Source organism: Haliotis asinina, chromosome 9, assembly GCF_037392515.1.
Source record: "Haliotis asinina isolate JCU_RB_2024 chromosome 9, JCU_Hal_asi_v2, whole genome shotgun sequence".
In the NCBI taxonomy this organism is placed as follows: domain Eukaryota; kingdom Metazoa; phylum Mollusca; class Gastropoda; order Lepetellida; family Haliotidae; genus Haliotis; species Haliotis asinina.
Window position 1 is genome coordinate 18082222 of NC_090288.1, and position 14873 is coordinate 18097094.

Here is a 14873-nt window from a genome sequence, read left to right on the forward strand (position 1 = left end):
GAACCCAGTCATAGCGGGTGGATATGCACTCAAGTGTAACGACGGCTTCCGATTGGCTGTTTCATTTGCTGATATGCTGAGGGTTCATTGTGTGTACAGAAAGATGATCTGTTTGATGGGCATTTTAGAAGTATAGCCAGTCACATGAAAGTAAGATTCTTTATGGATAACAACTTCTTTTTGTGTACTTGATGCGTCGTTTCAGTATAGATTCATATAATGTTGTCAAACAAAATCATATACACGAAAAGAAGTCGTTATCCATGAAGAATGTATATAGAGATGCTGGGTTTGGAAAATACATGTTCTCTGAATTTGCGCCCGATCCAATCAAAAATCATGTCAGTAGAGATGGTAAACTACTGCGTGGCTGGAATCTGTCATTCGTCCAAGTACAAAGCAGGACTTGAAACTGACAAGAGTTTGCACCAGTTTCCATCAGATCCAGTCATCCGAAAAAAATGAATGTAGTTTGTTTGCACCCCACAGACATAAAATATGTCATGTGTATCACACGTGCCTAATTACATAATGTGGCAGACACGGGACTCGGGTGCACGAGTCATAAATCAACTTATTTTCTTTATGTCGTATAGTCTGATAGGTGTTAAGTTCAAATTGCACGTGGTCAATGATTGAAGCTGTGTATTGCATGTTGTCTTTAGTAGACAGGCAGACAGACATATAGATGTGAATAAACGAGACACTGAGCTTTCTCTGTGACAGAGACTGCTCACCACAATCAACAAGTTGTTTTACGTAACGAGTAGATTATTTACTTGTTTGTGTACACAACCAAGATCAGACTACTGCTCACGACCTCAGACGCTGGGCATGCATACTGTTTCAAGCTCCGCGAACCTATTCACTGCACATGCGTTATGGACGCAGCGCAGCACAGCTGTTGAAACCAGTTTTTCCCCCAGCGCTGGGGGGAATTTAGTGAAACGTTTGAACTCGGATTTCGCGGGCTTTTTTTTAATCGCGTTTTTTCAACTTTATAGGTTGAATTGGCATTTTTTATGATTTGTTTCGGTAAGTGCATGCCGAAAGGTACCAGAATCTGTAAAGTTGTGTTTTACGTTGCATGTGACCTTTAATAATACAGTATATGAATGTTTTAGACTTGTCTTGGTTGTGGTTCACAGGGGATTTCTTACACCTTTCGTCACGGCAAATTTTTTAACCGTAACAGCATGTTCAAAATGGTCGATAGGAGAGCCTCCGTGCCCCATATATACACGTGGAAAGAAGTAAGGCAACACTCATTTGTTTCATAGCGAAATGACCATACCAAAGGAATAGGTCTAAGACGCTATTTAAGCTATCGGATATATTGTCACTCAGGGAATAATAAAAGGCAAATGTAAACGCAAAAGGAACGAAAAACCGTCGTTTACTTATAGCGGTATACAAGACAAATAAATTGACTCATTTTCTGATTCTGGTAAGTGCGGTCATCTTAAAGATTCTGGCACACATTCCTCAGCAAGTCACATACGCATCAAACACCGAGAACAATTTCAATACATGGTGTAACGTCTTTCAACTGTAATAACGTCCACAGACCGTACGTGGAATTTGACGTTTCTTTTGATTGAGGGTAATGTCATGATCATGTACTGGAACACCTCTCAGGGGTATTCGGCAAGCCATATTGTCCGAAACATTCCATGAGACTGATATCTTGACTCCTGACGGGGCGAGGAGTTTCTACTGAGGTTTGATGTACGAATTTACGTAAACTTCACAAAACATGATTATGATACGGATATGCATGGCATACTCGTTGAGATTTTCCCCCTTCTGTATACAAGTTATTATGATGTACTACTTTGGATTACGGGGGTACAGACCCGTGAAGGTCCCGGGTTAGAATAGGCCTTCAGCAACCCATGTTTGCCATAAAAGGCGACTCAGCTTGTCGTAAGAGGCGACTAACGGGATCGGGTGGTCAGGCTCGCTGACTTGGTTGACACATGTCATCGGTTCCCAATTGCGCAGATCGATGCTCATGTTGTTGATCACTGGATTGTCTGGTCCAGACTCGATTATTTACAGACCGCCGCCATATAGCTGGAATATTGCTGAGTGCGGCGTAAAACTAAACTCACTCACTCACTACGGGGGTACATTTATGTAGGTTATCGCGAGAGTGTGTGGATGGTTAATATTTTGCAGTAGGAATAACATACATATTATTTAGCGAGCCCAACGATCAGTTAACCGAGTCGCTCCCCACTATCAATCAAAGGGAGCATGCGTCCTTCGACTTCAGCTTGTATCAGTGTTAATGTCCTGCGACTGGAGAGTGTACTGGGAATGAGATGCATTGAATATTTTACACTTACGACCAAATGTAGAAATGAAAGCTGTTAAGTATTTGTTTTGTTTTTTTTAAATTACCTTTGTGCAATGAGCGCCTTATCTGTTTACATCCGTTAATGTGGACATGACAGTAAGAAATCGTCATGATGATGAAAGTCTGTGCGATGTGATCTGGTAATGTTGATCGCCTTTGTGGATTGTAAGTTCTGGTTTGTAGATAGTATAATACGCCCGTATTCTGACGTATTTTTGCTTTCATGTTGGACTTGTATTTTTTTTTGCAGTGGGAAACTTAGTTGAAAGAATTGTCCAGTTGAACATTTTGAAGTTAATAGTTTTCATTTACGTTATTGCCTCGGCGTCTTTAATTCGCATTCTAGACGTTGGGTAGAAGAAGGAAGAATACTGTCTTTTTATGGATGTACGATTTCTGAGATGTAAAGACAATATACCGCCCTGTATAATAAACTTGATTATTAAATGGTTACAATACTGCAGCAACAAAAAAAGAAGGGGGATGGGGAGAGAGAGATAGATGTGTTGCTGTGTTGGTACTGTATGGCAAAAACACTCATACGGCAATTAAGTCGGACACATCCGATTTCCATGGCCAGAAACAGTTCTTCTCGAGTTCACACCTGTCAAAACCAAAAAAAGGACAAGTGGACCAGCTGTGTGGATTACGTTTTTAATGTCATCATTTCCAACATGGAACGGTACCAAGTCCTCGAATATATGCACCAACATTGTTGCCGCAGAATGCGCGTCTAAATTTACCTTGATCAAATTTGAGATTTGGACAAGGTCAAAGGTAAGTGAAGCCCGACATGTAAAGCCGGAGATAAAAAAAAATGAGAAAAGAACTCTGCAACCGTGTTCTCTTAACGTATGCAATGCTACCTATTCCACTGGAGGGTTTACAGTAGTAAAGACGCATAGTACATGGTCACAAAATGTAACACAGTAACACATCCAAATCCACATCCTACTCCAGAAGAATCTTTGATCCACTTCTGTCCATGGAATGTCTCTTGGCAGTCGTCCTGCCTCTGGGGAACTTCAAGGTCCATTTCCGCACCCAGGACGATGACATCCACGCTCCTGATAAAAAGGTAAACATATTTTACATCATTGGTACTGTGTGTATTAATGCCAAATATACACATCCAAGAAAAAAAGTTCAAACATGAAACTCAAGTTGTGACTTAGCAGTAGACGTCATGGTAAACAAGGGGGTATTTTATGTTTTCTTTAAAAGATCGCTTGAAAAAAAAACAAAAAAAAAAGAAAGAAAAAAAGTTGCTTCCGTGGGCGACGGTTCTAATAAAAGGTAATAGTATACTACATCATTTATACTTCCCACACATATTAAGACTGCATGAATGTAATTTTTACACCGCTTTTAGCACTATTCCAGCTATATCACGGCGGGAAACAATATATGCTTCACACATCATTCCCATATGAGAAATCGAATGATGGTTGTTTCGAACGTCGTGAGCGAACGCTTTAACCATTCGGTTTATTCGACGATCCCCATAGATATAATTGCAAAATAAATGTCGGGTCGCGAAAAACAATTTAATCTACTGCTAGACACATATTAGATGATCCTGCGCACTAAACGCATTTGTGACAAGAGGCGGTACAACGAATTGGGCGAGTACACTTGGCTGCTACAGGTAGCTTGGCGATTATGCACGTGCAATACATGCTAACCGTGACATGAAATCAACACCATTGCTGATTAACATCTGTCTCGCTACTGTGTAACACCAGTCTCGATACTGTTTTACACCTGTCTCAATACTGTTAAACAGATTTCAGTTGTAGTAAAAATGTCCAAGTTAGGAAAACATGGTCAAATAGTTCATTCTCAGGGAAGGGAGATAGCATACAATGTTATCATGTATATGGACAAAAATTGTGCAACCAAAGCAGATTCTCTTTTACAAAGTAGTCTTGCTACTGGACTCTCAACGGCAACTTTAAACCGCATTAAGGCAGAAGGTGGACCTACATTTATCAGTCCCACCAAGTTGCGCAAACCCAAAACTTGCCGTTACAAACTTGATGATTTCGACCGGTGTGCAGTCCGTCAATTTGTACAAAGTTTATATGGCGTAAAAAAAACCCCCAAAAAACCTACCCACTCTGGATACGATCTATGATATGGCAAAGTGCCAGTTGAACTACAAGGGTTCTAAGGAAAGTTTTCGGAAAAATCTCAAAGACATGGGGTTTAGGTGGCAAAAAACGCAGTCAAACCATAAACTTTTAATGGAACGTAAAGACATTGTTTCCAAGCGTTTGCAATACTTGCGTGCAATAAAGAAATACAGAGAAGAAAATCGAACACTCATCTTTATCGATGAATTATGGTTGCATGTACACCACATTGTCCCAAAGTGTTGGCAACTTGAGGGTGAAGTCGTAATAAATGGGGGTTCAACCAGGGGGTGAAAACGGTTTTGTTCCAAATGCCTTGCTTGTTTTTGATTCCAAACTCAAATCAGCAGACTATCATGACGAGATGAACGTTGATAATTTTTCCAAATGGCTCCAGGAAAAGTTGATCCCAAACCTTCCACTGCACTCTGTCATCGTAATGGATAATGCACCATATCATAGCAAGCAAGTGGACAAATGTCCGACAACCGCCAACAGAAAAGATGACAAGCATGGCTACAAAGGCACAATATTTAAATTTGTTGAGAAAATGCTTAAAACCGAACTATTGTTTCTTGCAAAATCCAACAAATCGGGCCCTGTCTACAGAGTAGACACGATGTTGAAGCAACATGGTCATGAGGTACTACGTCTCCCTCCATACCACGCAGAACTAAACCCAACTGAGTTAATTTGGGCAAATGTGAAAAATTATGTCGCTTCACAAAAACTTGCAGTTCACAAAAAGTTCCCTAAGAGTTGCCATAAATGAAAGGATATCTGCAATCTGTGCAAAAGAATGGTCGGAATGTTGTAAACATGTTAAAACAATTGAAGATGGTTACTGGCAACGCGAAATCGCAGTAGAAAGGAAAACTGACAGACAAGTGATTGACTTAGGACTTGCAAGTGATTCAGACACCGAGACTGATTCAGAGAGTGATAATTAAAGCATAAATCAGTAAGTCCGCCTAATTTTCCCAGCATTGTTGTGTCTTGTATACTAACTGACTCATACTATATCAGGTTTTACTGTTTCCATACTTTGTCATAACAAAAGAGTAATCTTTTGTGAGTTGTCTGTATTTTATATATTTTTTAGTCACTGATAAATCTACTGAGTCTGGTACTGAGTAATCCCCAAACAGACAAATTTGTGTACAAAGATGTTTCACTGACTTATCAATGTCAAAAGGTATTTTCAGTTTTCTGTACACAATTTTTGGTGACCATAATAAAAATATGACAGAAATTTGGAAATATTGTTTGAATACTAACCATATCTCTGAAAACGGTTATATAAATTTCCAAGACATGTATTCCCGGTCGATCACCAGTGGAATTATGGACGAAAATCAACCCGTACAGAGAAATAGGAACAAAATTATGGGATAAAAATATTTCCCCCTTGCTACTCTGATTTAGCCACCACCATTGAGTAACAGATAACTTTTAACATTATAAAGTTAAATGAAACACAATTAACTATATGTAGTTATTATCTATTTAATATTTAGCAGACGAAAAGTCATCTTTACCCATTAAAACAACACCGCATATTCTTTCGAATGATAAGACTGCAATTTCAGGCATAAGACACTGATATTCCACGCTAACCTTTAGTTAAGACGAAGACAAATAGATGATTGGGGCATTGACAAGCATTTTAGATATTCAACAATTTTGTTAAATACCCAGGAAAATGTCATTTGCTTCGTGAAATGGATCGGTGGTCCTAAACATATTCGCTCAGTATATTGTGTTGATTCAGTTCGTTGGGATTGCACCTGTTCCCAAATCGAGTGTGCTATAACAACTCATGCGTGCAACGCACGGGGAAAATGAACTTCTCGATATTTATCAGACAACCTGTCTCCCTCTTGTTTCAAGTGGATCGTTCTGTGGGGCGTTCCCAAGTATGCAAATTGGGGTCATTTGTCAGGTCGTGGATCATCTTATGTGTTTACCAGTAAATATTAAACTGAAATAATGAAATACTTTACCAGCAGGTGGCCGCGCAGTCGGCCAGTACACTGACCCTCAAAGTGCCCATCCGGGACTCGAAGTACCTACTGAAGGACGGAATAGTGGGTTAACACCAAGTTATGCCATCTATAAATGGCATCGTACAGGGCATGCATGGGGGCTCTATCTACACTATCACTTAATTTCTTAAATCTACCGGTCAAGTGCAGTCAGTATTGGGCCTACTGGGGATGCTGAAAAGACTGGGGCCACAGAGTGCCAACCCTAAACTAACTGGGTTACTGTAACAACCATCCTGACTGTACAATCAGGTCCTAGCACCAAACCTACTCCATGTACAGTCGGCGGGGGCTACGCCGAGAGCAGACGTACGATGGAACCAACATGAGACAAAAGCTCATCTTATCGGTCCCTCGGAGAGCCAGTGGACTATAGTCCGGTTGGAAGGGTTTAAGAGGGACACAACACCAAATTCAGAATGTGCCAGGGTTCCTGCGTCTGAAAGAAATGAGTCATGCATCAGGATCAGGAATCACATTTCTCTCATGTGTATATGTTTAACAGCGAGTAAGTGTGGTTTTATGCCGCTTTGGCAATATTCCAATGACTGACATCAGAAGTGGGCATGTCCTAGGTCTTGGAAACACCTGCCCGTCTGGTCCTCTGTCGCCGTTCCGAGGAATCCTAGGTCCACTTCTGTCTTCTTGACTATGTTCAGATACGATTAACAAAACACGTTGAAACAGGTTTTTTATCACACGATTAATACATATTCACATAAAATGACTCAACGAAACTTAAAGGGGATACATTCGGATGTCTTTACAGCGGACGTCATACATAATACCTAAGTGGGGAATCGAACGCTGACACTCAGCATGACAAGCCAACACTTAATCAACTAACCCACACTACCTCTCCGTTTCCATGCTGCAAATAGTATCATTTATCCATCTACGTGGCTGGATACTGTAGGGACATGAGTGTGCACTATACAGTGCTGAGACATTATGGTAAATATGTATGTTTTCTTGAAAGTACAGTAGGAAAAACATGTCTGTACGGTCTTATGTCGGCTTCTTTGAAGTCGTCCTATCTCTAGAGTATTTCAAGGCTTTCTGCCCCCTCGATATATATTTCACATCACGGTGAGTCGGTGATTAGTCTCCAAACGGGCTTCGCTTAAAGTGTGCAGCTGGAAACGAGAAAGGGCAAACCAGTCACCTAACGCAACCCAGTCCAACACAGGGTTAAAAAAAAAGGTATTGAAAACATCTACTCACAAGTGTTTGCTCAGATACAGGTTTTCTGATTTAGCGTGAGCCAAGTAAGACCTGGTAATATTCTTTATTGAAACAAAAGAAAACAATTTCTTTCATTAATTACAGATTTATGTATGCAAGGTATTATTAAACATTGTCAACGGCTGATACAATACATGTCACAAATCAAAAGTCGACCATATGGATGTCCGTTCAGCACATATTACCAATGAAAAATACAACCCTTCTTAGGCTAAATATACATCTGGAAAAAAGTATTGCAACACGAGGATTTGGGAAATCTGCTGTGACATATACGAATTGTATGATATGGTTGTGTAAAAAAAATGGACTAAAACCCATCATTCGTGAGATAAATAGACTACTGACAATAAAATGAAAACAAAACTGCATGTATTCGTCATATTTTCCATCCATTCTTGTCATTTTATAACAATCGCATAAAACACAAAACTGGTTGCAGAATAACTATTGTCATAGCAGTAAGGTACTATTGGTCAGACGTTAATGGAATACCAATGTCACTAGAATTACTGTTGAAGTCCTTAAATCAGACAAGAATATCAATATCTGGTGTAACCTCCGTCAGCAGCAACAACTGCAGCAACACGCCTCATTGACCGAACAAGGAGTTGGATTTGCCTTCGAGGCAATTGGTTCCATTCCTGATTGAGAGCCACATCAAGCTGTGCGAGGTTTTGAATTGGAGGTTGTCTTTGTCGTATCCTACACCCTAAAATGTCCCACACATGCTCAATTGGATTCATGTGAGGGAATCGTGAAGGCCAGCGTAATGTTGTAATGGCTTCCTGACGAAGATAATCGCGAACCAGGGCAGATCTGTGAGGTCTAGCGTTATCATCCATAAAAACAGTCCTTGTACGGAGAGGATGGTTGTCAAAGTGTGGAACAACGACCTGTTGCAAGATGTCTCTTTGATACTTAACGCCATTGAGATTCCCTCTTACAGTCACCAGATGCAGTTTGCAATCGTAGGAGAAACATCCCCCATACCATCAAAGATCCACCGCCGAATGGGACCTGTTCCATAATGTTCCTCTGTGTGTAAGCGATGCCTCTCTGTCGCCAAACACGGGTTCTGCCATCTGTCATGAAGAGTAAAAACCTACTCTCATCGGACCAATGGACCTTTCTCCACGATGCCAAGTTTCAGTTCCTGCGGTCCCAACACCAGCCCTAGACTAACAGCTAGTCTCTGAAATGAACATATTTTACTGAAAAAAAACACGTTCATAGTGAAAAAAAATAATATAATGAAATGGAGCCCTGAGGCTTTCTTCATTTTCAGAGACTAAACAAATCTGCAGAGCGATAATTTCTTGGAATTTCTCAACACATGCAAAGATTCTCATCACGCCACAGAAGGTGTATGTGACAGGACTTTTCATTGCCCCCAACATCACCCTACCCAGCCCGACCCCTACTCCCTCTCAGTGTGGTGTGGGCAGCTCAGGGGAAGTGTCAAGTGTCTCAACCACATAGCTTAGTAACATAGTAACATAGTAACATCTCTTGAGACTAACGCTATGGCGTTACTCCAACAAAGATATCAAATATAAGTTTTCTGTCAAATCAAAATACTATGTCTGCTTTATATACGGCAGTTTGATTGAAATCACATGGAACAAGAGAAAACTGTTTATTGGAAGAAGTAAGACAGAGCCATGTCTTTGATTGAAATATTTTACAAGTAACAGTTAACAGGAAATGTTCAACACACATAGTATGTGGAAAATGTTCACATGACGTCACTCATATGGACAATACTTTGTGCCGACTTGTAAAACCCTTTGAAAAGACTGCCATCTATTTGTACCAGTCCTGTGGAACCGAAGTCACAAAACAACTGATCAATGATATGCGATGTTGTACAGATCCTGAAGCAAATATATATATCCAAGAAAGCCCATGCAAGTCTAGAAAATGTGGCAAGTCTAGATTCCCTTAGCTTCTGAATGTGAAGAAAGTCTCAGTCTCCATTTTATTATGTAATTCTTATTTCTTTTACTATGACCTTTTCCCCGTAAAATATGTTCATTTCAGATGGTAGTTGTTAGTCTATCGAAGACATTGTGAGTTGAGGGACTCGCTCAGGAAGCCAGTATTCCAGGAAGGAAGATCAGGAATCTTGGATAAAACCTGACACATGTTGCCTTCCGGTAAGAGGACAGAGGACAGGGACAGGGCAGGATGTCTGAGCCAAGTGTGGGGGCCATTTTGGGAGCCTCCCCATGAATTTATACTAAACACCAGTGACAGCTACAGATCAACTGATAATTACTAGCCATGTACTGGCTATGGATTCAGCAGATTGGTACAGACCCTGAAGCTAAGGAAATCTAGACTTGCCACATTTTCTAGACTTGCGTGGGCTTTCTTGGATATATACTTCAGAGTCTGTACGACAGACTACACCAGCCCACACGATCAGCTTTGTGAGCAGCTGTTAGCAGCGGACGTTTAACAGGCCGTCTAGCACGAAGACCTGCAGCTTTCAGTCGATTCCGAACAGTTCTGTCGGAAATTCGTCGATTGGGCAGCCGTTCTCGTTTTAACACATTACTCTGCGCAAAAGGATTTCGCCGCACATGCCTCAGAAGGGCCCTGTCTTCCCTGTAAGTAGTGCATCGAGGTCTGCTAGAACGCCTTCTGTCCTTCACATCATTAGTTTCCCGATGCTTTTTCAAAATGCGGCTGATGGTTGATGGATGATGACCAATTTGAACACCAATTTGGCGCAGTGACATATCAGCGTGCCTCATTCCAATTATCTGCCATCTCAATGCTGTCGACAATTGTGGAGGACCCATTTTCTTCACCAGTGTGCCCAGAAATGTTGTGCTCTTTGAATTCGGTACTGAACTGATCAAGGTTTTAAAAAGTGTGTTTTTATAGGGTTCTTGGTGCACGACTTAAACGTGCATTTTTTCCTGCATGCTTCTGCATGGGTGTGTTTGGGAGATGCAACAGATGGAGGAGATGAAAAAGTACGAGTTTTCTTCTACAACTAGGTCACCATCAAAATCAAAGAAATTCCAGCCTTTAGTTATTTTGTTGTTGCAATACTTTTTTCCAGATGTATACATTAGATTGTTGCGTCACTGCATAAGCAGTGGACTTAAAGCATGACATTGTCCAACATGAGAATAATTGTAACCTAAGTGTACATATAATGGCATGAAGAATCTTGACATGTCAAAAGAGATCAAATCACTCAAACCTGTCTGAAATTATACATACAGCCATAGTCACAAAGCAAACTAAACAACAGTGGAATGCATACACAAGTTCATTGAATGTCCATAAACAAAGTCCACAGTTCACAATGGTAGTGCTTGTAATCCTGCATGTGATGCATAACTGTTCTGTATATTGCCATCTTCCAGAATCGTGTAGTACTGCCGGATGATCACGAAACCAGAAGTGGGAGCAATTTCCCCTAAGTCTGAAATAATAAATACCTGGTCGCTAGTCACGTGATGACAACCATAACATGTCGTGTTTAACACAGCTAAATTCTTCATATAAGACCAAAATTGATACCCAAAGTTTCTGCAAGAGACAATGTAAAAAAGAATATATTTTCTAATCTTCAACATAAAGTGACAGATCTACTTATTTAACTTTGTTGAAACCATAAATGTACTCACAAAGGCATTTTCCTTAGCTCCTCCTTGATAGTTCAACTGTGTTGAATTCAACTTAACAAGACTTTATGTAGCAAAATTTAGAACTAAATGCATGCTTTTCATGTGTATAACTCGGTGTCTTTGAGAGCTATGTTCCCAAACTAAGGAGGTGTGTTTGGGAGATCTGTTTCCAGCTTAAGGCTCACACCCACACACACCCCAGATAATCTTGAGAAAAAAGCAAGAAACGTAACAATACAGGTATGACCCGCTGTAAATTTAAAATTACAAATTAAACCCAAAGTGACATAGTTGTATGGCTCATTAAATACAAATGAATTAAAACAAACTGTCGTCCGTTGATGGGAATGTTGTGAATATGTGACTCACTCGTGTTATTCTGCGACTATAGTCTGTTTACCGTCGAAATTAAGTTTGTAAATTCTCATATTTTTACCTTGCCGATTGAACATCTAATGAAAGTTGTTTAACAAACGATCATAATTTCAAATCACTTTCTTTGTTTGTATTTCAAGGGGGTTTGCACATTAAATAAAACTCCGAGAAAGGTTAGGTTGGTCTAAGTTAACGCTATCACGTACCGCACGCGCTCTTGTTTCACTATCCTAACTGCTGATAAAATTACGTGGATTCCCAATATTGATTTCACTATGTCTTGTTTACTTTTTGTTTAAAGCGAGAAATCTTCTCAATATCGGACACCACCATACATGTACATAAGACACCACTATCACATTCACCAATACATGGCTCACCACCACCGGCATTACATGGGACACCACAACATCCACCACTGCATGGGGCACCACCACCACATGCAGCACTACATATAGACACCACAGCCACCAACACAACATGGGACGCAACACAGACACCACTAATTACGACACAGCTACGCCCACCACTACACCACTGGAACACCCAAACCACATCTATCACTGTATGCATGGCATCATCAAGATATGGTGCTATGGTGGACACTGACGTGTCTTGTACGGCAGGCTGGGGCTCCCTGCTTACAACGATCAATGGCGATAATTCAATCAGTAGCATTAGCATATCTTATCTTCGTTTACGTCGTGTTTTGGATAGTATATCATAATAACAGTCCATTTGTATGGCGTTTTCCCAATATCACTATCAAAGCCGACCTTAACTGTCTTTGAGGTGTCGGATGGTTAAGTGATATCTCATTCTATCTGGTATCCATCAACTGCTGGCTGAACAGGGGCAGATCTCGAACAAATCCATCAACGTTGGACAGGACTGTACTATGAAACTGTGTCAGCAGCCACACTATCTAAGATAGTGACCCATTCCAGGATATCACCTTATGTTTCTGCCGATGTCAAATCTAAATCTAATGTGCGTTCACCCTATTAAAGTTTCATCCTAAGCGTTTCATGTTCTCTGTTAACAGCCCTGGGAAATCTCAAACAGTTTGGTTCAAGAAAAGTAAAGGCCTCGAAACAAGGTAATCTATGATATGTTCGTAACTGGTTGTTTTAGCCCGTCTTTTTCAGTGGTGAGTTTGTTCATCCTTTCCTTATGCAAATTAGTTCTAAAGATGTGTTGTGATGCGACGTGCATCCTAGAATGACAAAGTAGGATCATACCTTTTGAATGAATTAAATCTCTCGATATGGAGGAATTTGACTTTAAAGGAATATGCATTTGAAACAACAATAATTAATATTGACACCTTGGTGATTTACAAAGTATATATGATATACTCCCATGTTTGAGATATTCTAAAAACAACAACAATATAACTTTAAACACATAACACGTTTTATTGATAACAGTACTTCTTTTTTATTCTTCATTCGACGTTTCAGAGATAATTCTTGCTCCTAGTCAGCTATTTTGTCCAGATGATAAGATGTTATATTTACATGGCAGTGTTTAGAATACCTCTAGGCTACATGTACATTTTCAGTTACATGTACTTTTGCTGACTCAGCTGTCACGTAGATACAATTAATGGCGTGGATGCATCATCCAGTCATCGTACATTGTAGATTAAACATTTGTGGATTTAGATCTGGTTTTACATAATCGTAGATTGTACATCTGTTTATTCAGATTTTTATCTAAATAATCGTAGATTGTACATTTATGGATTAAATATGTTTGAACGATTGTACATTGCCTATGCGCGTGTGAATGGGTGGCTGTGGTCGTTGGGGAACTAGTTCGGTATTAGATGAAGAGCATTACGTTGACGAAGACGAATGAATGTGTTGCTGAAGACGAAGACCGGACTCCATACTCACACGCCGTATAGATGTGAGTATACACAATGGGCAAAGATTCAACAATGGACAGAAAGAGAAACAATAGCACTTACTTCTACAGTTGATGTGATGACAGACACAGCCAAGTGGGATGACCAATAAAGGCCATAAATGTCATATGCAGTAATTAATGGAAGTGACAAGGAGGAACAAGGTAGCTGACAAGATAATATACGCAGTGGTGTGATAAAAATTAAGAATGCAGCTTAAATAATAACAAATAATTAACATATGGCCGGGCTACATAGTTCGGGTTTTTTTTAAAGAAATATTTGGACGATGGCCCCCTGAATTAGACACTTTAACACGTGTAATAAGATCTGGTTGTAGACAATAGAACCTATAAATTAATACATGTTTTACATAATTGTATCAAATTCCGATTTATTCCCTTAAAAGTTAAAGATATTCTTGTGAAATTCCGATGTTTTAATTACCTTTCTTGTGTCTTGTTTCAGGGAAGGGCATATTCGGTAGGCTGGATCAACAGCACAAAATGAGGACATAATAATATAGGACTTCACTAAACGTGAGAATCCTTGACAATAGTATAGGTTCGATTTGGGGGGATCGAACCTACACTAATTTTCAAAACGCTTCACTCACTAACTCAGCTAATCTGGACGTTGGGATTTGATGGCCGCGTTGTATGCGTGTACAATCTGGAATATTCTCTGATACCCCTGATATTACACTGAAGTGTTTTAACCTGTTTCCAATGTGTGTTTATAAGACTCTGTCAGGTGTAATGAAGATTTTATTTGGGGTGGTTTTATATTGTTAACTGCAACTTAAGAACATTTTTTTCTTTACAGCATAAGCGATGTGTGTGCTATGTACTTTTAAGGGCACGATAGAAGTCTTTGCTGGCGAAAGTACCCATGTGCCGTGGAAAATAAATGAAGCACCCTGAAAATAGTTTCATATTGATTCCGTTGAGATAAAATTCAACCGTTTGTTTTGTTCCGAACATAGTTAACGACACGAAGATGTATCTTGTGTGACGCACTGAATTTCCCTAGTCATCCCGGTGATAACTGAACGGTCATCTTCATTTTAGAACACAGTGGGCAGTGTTGGTGTTTCATATGTCCTTGATAAAGTACCGCAGTATGTAAGATCTAATATACTGGTCCTCC